Source organism: Hibiscus syriacus, unplaced genomic scaffold, assembly GCF_006381635.1.
Source record: "Hibiscus syriacus cultivar Baekdansim isolate YM2019G1 unplaced genomic scaffold, ASM638163v2 tig00111758_pilon, whole genome shotgun sequence".
Lineage (NCBI taxonomy): Eukaryota > Viridiplantae > Streptophyta > Magnoliopsida > Malvales > Malvaceae > Hibiscus > Hibiscus syriacus.
Genome location: NW_024063170.1, coordinates 3,016,124 through 3,023,182, shown reverse-complemented (window position 1 = coordinate 3,023,182; position 7,059 = coordinate 3,016,124). Strand labels below are relative to the sequence as shown.

Sequence of the window (7,059 nt, the reverse complement as noted above, 5' to 3'; positions counted from 1 at the left end):
TAATCAGAAAATAGAAAAGATAACAACGCAGTGACATGTAAGCCGTTTGGCATTGAGCTTTCTATCTGACTGTAAAACCAGGTGAAATGCAAGTTGTGAATATAATTAGTTTTGAACAATAAAACATTAAATTAAATAATATTTAAATAACAATGGTAAATAAATAGACTATGGCGGTAGATTAAGTGATTTAAGAGTGAACCAATGGGCAACGAGTGTGAATATGTCATAGAATTGATTTATAAACTTTATAGCATAAAAAGTGTCTCGCCTACGAAAGGCATCATGTGTCTTAAGCCTAGGCTCCGGGACTATCTGCGCCTCGGTTTTAAACTAAGGAGACAGTCGATCATTAGTGCAATGCCTTGAGACTCATACAAGCAACAGCACTCCGAAATCCAAATCAATATCATAATTGGTAAAAGCAACCATTTTTCCTTCTATCTAGTAACAAAACCATACTCTGACACAATCGGAGCACAGGGCGTTGAAAGAATTAGTTGGTGCATGCATTATTATGAATTTAGATGGGCTGCATGACATTAAGGATTCCACAATTTGACAATCTATACAAAGACTACCAGTACCATCTTGTTAAGAATAATACATGGCATTTGTCATTAAGACATGGTTCGATCGAAAGCAGTGAATAAAATAAGAAATGACCAGACAAATTTGACCTTTGGATGTGGGGGGAAAGGATCGAATGAAACAGGCCAAATTAATTCATATTCCACATAATAGATTGCTATACATGGGGCATTGTTTTTTCTAATGAAATATAAAACCTGCAAAAAACAACCGCATATAGTTAAATCAGTACAAGTAAAAATATACATGTTATTATCATCCCCAACGATAAAGTATAAGCAAGATGTGTGTGGCTAGTGCTGAATATTTAATGAAATGCAAACCCTAGAAAGAGCTACACACAGTATACTGAAAATAAAACCAACCTTTCCTTCATCCTTTTTCGGGTAACAAAGTCAGATTTTGCCTGCAAAAAAGTAGTTAACCAAGAAATAAGGCATAAGTTGATGACAAGATGACCTCGTATTGTCTCATTGTTCATGTATTTACAATATAAAGACAAATAATTTTGAATTCAGAAATCAAAGAACAAAGGATGCAAACAGGACAAAATTAAAAGCACAGACATCTATTGTCTACAGTAAAATATTTCCATTTCCCAAAAGAAAACCGCGCAGATTGAAATACGTCGATTGCATGTAACGTTTACCTTGGGTACAAATCAATCATAGAGTTAAATGCTTCTGCAGACGCAAGAAGTTACAAAGACCCCAAACAAAAGTGCTAAATAGATGCAAGTGCTTTAAATGAAACAAGATCAGCATTTCCAAGTTAATACCAAACTGAGTAATAATTTTATACCAATGAACAAGCCACGACTCAGCGTTACAAAACTCAAAAAAAAATCAATCTCCCTGCAGTAGGAACATAAAAGGCAACCAGTTTTACAAATAGGCAACTTGTTACTGTTACAAGATAGGGTTATAAATTGAACTCACGAATAGGAAGCTCCATTTGCAACTGAGAATACAAGCAACCTGGTGCTGCTGGATTCAGGTGGAAAAAAGAACTCCAAGCAAGACAAATTTCTAGGAGAAATCTGGATACGGTTTCATGCGTAGGAATAAAATAATGTAAAAGATGAAGATAGTGCTAACAAGTAACAAGAAGAAAATTTCCAAGAAAATTATATAAGAGGGCTTGGTTAAAGAGGACCATAGTAGCTAATTGTAGGCACTGGATAACACGAATGGTCCCATGCTAATTAATCGTTTGCCGCTAAATCTGCACAGTGAATAACATCAAAAGTCACGCTTTGAATCCATTAATTGTATTTAAAAAGTTAATTGACATAAATTAATCATATTGGGATACAGTAACAGGTATAGAAAATAACCATATTACAATACACAGTGAAATCATAAGTAGACAACCATCTTCAGTGGCGCCTGCAGTCAAATTCGACTCCTCTCCAGACAAATCAATGGCAAAGATCATAGAAGGAAACGGAAGGTACTAAGGGAGACGAAAAAAGAGAGAGAATATATGGAACAAAAACAGGCCGAAAAGTGTCCCAAAGGTCAAATTCCGGCACTGGAATCTGACAGAAAGAGAAGTGAGCACACAAAAACAATTGTATAGCCTTATACAAGTGCCTCTGTATGCTCACTCTCTTCTGTCAATTTCTATGTCCCATAGAATGAGGATTTGAGGACACAAAGACAGTAAACATATGAAGAACCAAAGAATAAAAAACAAAAGGTAAAGAGTTTGCCATATAAGGAAAGAAACCCAGAGTCAGATCTGAAAATACAACAACAGCCACTAATGGGAAAAAAGTACCAAAAGTAAGACCTTCAAATCCACGATCCATGCCGTTTTCAGAAAAAATGGTTTCAAAAAACGACATGTTTTAGGGTTTTCATTCCTATAAAGGTAAAAAGGAAAAAAAAACAACCTGGTAAGAATCATAAGCTAGGAACTGAAAGAACCAAAACCCCAACATCAGAACAAGAAGAAAGAAAGAAAAAACTCTTCCCGTTGTTCATCGTCATCACTAGTCTTTATTTTCACTTGTCTTTCAGTCTCTCTCTCATCATGCAGCACGCACGGGTGTCGGACACGTACTCAAGTGTCCTTTTTCTTTCACAGAACAGCTTATCCAACAACAATAGTGTCGATTAGTGACGCATCAACAGCACAAAACTCAAAATGAAAACAAAATATAAACAAGTAAAAACCACAACGACAGAAAAAAGAGTAAGAAAAACCGAGAGGATACAAGCAAGACGCTCCCCACTGCATATATAGAACAGAATCCGTTCTAAACCACTAGGCGAAAAAGAGGAAAAAAAAAGTCACTGATTCACTTACTTGTGTGTAGGTAATTTATTGGCCGGTTGACCGTCTGATGCATTTTCTTGTGTTGATGGAAATCAATAGTGACCGTCAGATCAAGCGGACCAGGGTTATTTTCGTTCGTTACTGGTCTGGGGCTCCTTGGAACTGGGACGATTGGCCTGCGTCATTCGTGGATACCAAGTTAAGCGTTCATCGGTTGCCCTCCCTCCACTGCCTGTTTTGGGCAGAGGTTCATACCAATCAGATCCTTTGCTTTCTAAGGGTATGATTGTCTTATCGACCAAAATAGTGACGTGACAATCACTGATTTGGAGCTACTTTTTGAGCGGCTCTATGCAATGGATAAGGTGGTCTTAATTAGGGTTTTCACAAAAAATCACTGATTAGCCAAATTATGTGAATTTGGTCAGCCTCCTAAGGAGGTTGAGATTGAATCGTGATATCTGTTAACGGGTTTATCATTTTCTTCTCTCCCCTGTTCTAACTTTCATGGATTGATTTCTATGTGGATAACTCAAGTATTTGCTTTTTTTAACCTAAATAATTTTTTAATTTATTTCTCAATTTAAAACATTTTTACGGGGAGAATGTGGCCAGTTTTTCCAGAGTATGTTATTAGCAGGAAGGGAACAATATTTGAATTCGATGAGTTTCAATTTAATTTAATTTAATTTAATTGGATATATATATTTAGGTCAAATTTTTTAAAGTATAAGTTTGAATCGGGTCGGATTTTAGGGTAAAAATATTTGAGTTAATCCAAAAATAATATAATTATATCTTATATATATTTAAGGATAGTTATAAGAATATACTTCTCTATATTATTTTTTTTCAACTATATCCCTACTTTATTAAATAAAATTAAGAATTATATTTTTGTGTCGAGTCGAGTTGCGTTAGATGCATATTTTATCTTAAAAGATAAGTCAGATTTATGATTAGTTAAAATCATGTTAGACTCGAATCGAACTAAATTAAGTGAAAGATATATTTTATAGGATTTGATCGAATTAATAGAAAATCTAACCGAACTCCACTCATGTTCATCCGTAATTATTAGTATGGAAACATAGTCATTTAATTCAAGATTATCCAAAAAGAAAACATTGATCGAATTTCAGTCCCTGTGCAATAGTAGCTATTCCACCTCTTCCAAAAGGGGCAAAGGACCCAGTAGGGCGCAATCCAATCGTGTGTATAAACAACGATCATTGAAGATTTAGAGGATTGAATTATAAGTTGATTTTATGGAATTATCATTCCATGAATTTGAGCTAACTATGAAAATAGACTAATTAGATAAACATAAAATTTGAGTTTATTGTCAACGAAAAAAGTTGTATTGAAATAATTTGGGTACAAATTACTCCCTCCGTCTCACTAAATGTGTTACTTTCAAAAAGTCAAAAAATAATAGAAAGTCGTTAGTTTTATTAAAAATAGAAAATATCCAAAATTACAATGAAGATTTACAAGTATAACCGTAAACCTAAAATATAATTATGACATTTTTCTATTACCATAGAGACAAAAATTAGCCACTTATATCACATAAGGACCAATAAGAAAAAAGTTGTATTGAAATAATTTGGGTACAAATTACTCCTTCCATCTCACTAAATGTGTTCATTATTGACTTTCAAAAAGTCAAAAAAAATTGATAGAAAGTCATTAGTTTTATTAAAAATAAAAAATATCCAAAATTACAATGAAGAATTACAAGCAAAACCGTAAACCTAAAATATAATTATGACATTTTCTATTACCATAGAGACAAAAATTAGCCATCTATATCAAATAAGGACCAAAGAAGGAAAAAGTTGTATTGAAATAATTTGGGTACAAATTACTCCTTCCATCTCACTAAATGTGTTCATTATTGACTTTCAAAAAGTCAAAAAAATTGATAGAAAGTCGTTAGTTTTATTAAAAAAAATATATCCAAAATTACAATGAAGATTTACAAGCATAACCGTAAACCTAAAATATAATTATGACATTTTTCTATTACCATAAAGACAAAAATTAGCCACCTATATCACATAAGGACCAAAGAAGGAAAAAGTAAAAAAAACTAACAAAAAACTCAAATAAAATAAAGATATGAACATATCTAATTGCATCGATAAACGAATCACAAAAGAGGATGAAGCTACTGAAAGATAACCAAGAAATCGCAAATCAGAGTCTTGCAACGTGATAAAACTATCCATGAATGCAAAATGTGTATTCAAATCAAACTGAGGGTCCAAGGCAGGAAAGATCATCATGATAAAAAAATAAGCTCCATCTTGATCAGTCGTAGCGATATCAAATCCAACCCTGAGAAAAAAGATAAACAAAAACAATGGCAAAAAATCATAAGCTACCAAAAGGCAGAGAAAAACATACCACAAAGGCATATATAAACGTGTCATAAAGACAGATAACATGTCACAAAAACTACAATAAAATGGGTTTTTAGCGGCGTTTTTTGAACAAACGCCGCAAAAGACTCTGACTTTCATGGTGTTTGTAAACAAACGCCCCTAAAGACTCATATTATAGTGGGGATTTTATACAAACGCCGCTATAAACTCGTACTTTAGTGGCATTTTTATACAAACGCCGCTATAAACTCGTACTTTAGTGGCATTTTTATACAAACGTCACTAAAGACTCGTACTTTAGTGGTGTTTTTGTAAAAATGCCGCTATAAACTCGTATTTTAGTGGCATTTGTGTTTACAAACGTCGTAAGTTTACAGTTTTTAAGTCCTGTGCCCCTTTAACCCTTTTTCATTTTGCCCCTTTAACCCTAAATCATCTGCAATTAACAAGGACTCTCATTTTCCCTTTGCCATTAAACAAAAATAATAAGTAAAAGAACAGTAACCCTAGAAATCCAAAAGGAGAATAATTTATATTCCGCGTCAGAGTTGGATTTCAGAGCCGGTTAATGCTGAGTTTTGGTGAATTTGAAGAGGATCAAAGAGAGGGTCTTCCGATAAATGCTCTCTCTATATCTCCCCTTCAAATTTGCTTATTTTTTAATGTCGTCTCCCTCTTTATTCTCTCCCCCCTTCACTCTCTTTTATATATGGGTTTTTGTTAAATGTATGTAATATAACTTTCCCCTGAATCATGTGATGGGTTTACTTTTGTTTATTATTGTTTACCATCTTAGGTATTATTATTGTTTATTCTAGTTAACAATGTTGAACTACATTATATTTTACGTTAATGTAAACTTTGATATATTATTATTTATTTCAATTTTCTTGTTATGGATTTCAAGTTTGTTGTTATGGATGGCAAGTTTATTAGATAATGCTACAGGTTAAATTTGGGTAACAAAAGAATAAAAACAAAATTTGAAAAATTAATTTTAATTCGCGACGTTTGTATAAAAAAACGCCACTAAATACATAGTTAATACCGACATTTTTGAAAACACCACTAAAGATCTAGATCTTTTACGGTGTTTATACATAAAACACCACTATATACTTAGTCAATAGCGACATTTTTAGGAATAAACGTCCCTATATGACATAACATTTAGCTGTGTTTTTTGGAATAAATGTCACTATATGTCAGAACATTTAGTGGCATTTTTGGGACAAAATGCCACAAAAGAAAAGATAAATACCGACGTTTGGAAAAAAATCGCTAAATATCATAACCTTTAGCGGCGTTTGTGAACGACAGATGTCGCTACCTTTCACGGCGGTTGTTTCAGCGATGCTTTTTGCGGCATTTGTTTTTGCGCCACAAAGATTTGTAGCGACGACTGAAAAAACACCGCTAAAAACATATTTTGCTGTAGTGAAAGACATAATTATTCTTATTAAAAACTAAAAAAAAACAAAGAAAAAATATAACCGACGAGCGACAATTAGCATTAAAATCAGTGACACCGCCAATTAAACAAATTAAAGAAGAAAAGTTAGATTGATCAATACAACAAAATGGGTTTATAGCTATATTTTTAACGGCGCCGCAAAGACTCTGACCTTCACGGCGTTTGTATATAAATGCCGCTAAAGATTCGTAATGTAGTGGCGCTTTTATACAAACGTCACTAAAAACTCATACTTTAGTGTGTTTTTGTACAAATGTCGATATAAACTAGTACTTTTGTGGCATTTTTATACAAATGTTGCTAAAGACTCATAATTTAATG

General features: G+C 33.2%; 1 long non-coding RNA gene across 1 annotated transcript; it reads right to left on the bottom strand.

The window, feature by feature from the left end:
- Window positions 1-374: 374 nt before the first annotated feature.
- LOC120169238 lies at window positions 375-2,528 on the bottom strand. Its single transcript, XR_005520648.1, has 3 exons — window positions 1,530-2,528; window positions 957-997; window positions 375-788 (listed from the first exon to the last, which is right to left on the bottom strand). It is a non-coding gene; the product is annotated as an uncharacterized LOC120169238 (long non-coding RNA).
- Between the last annotated feature and the right edge of the window lie 4,531 nt (window positions 2,529-7,059).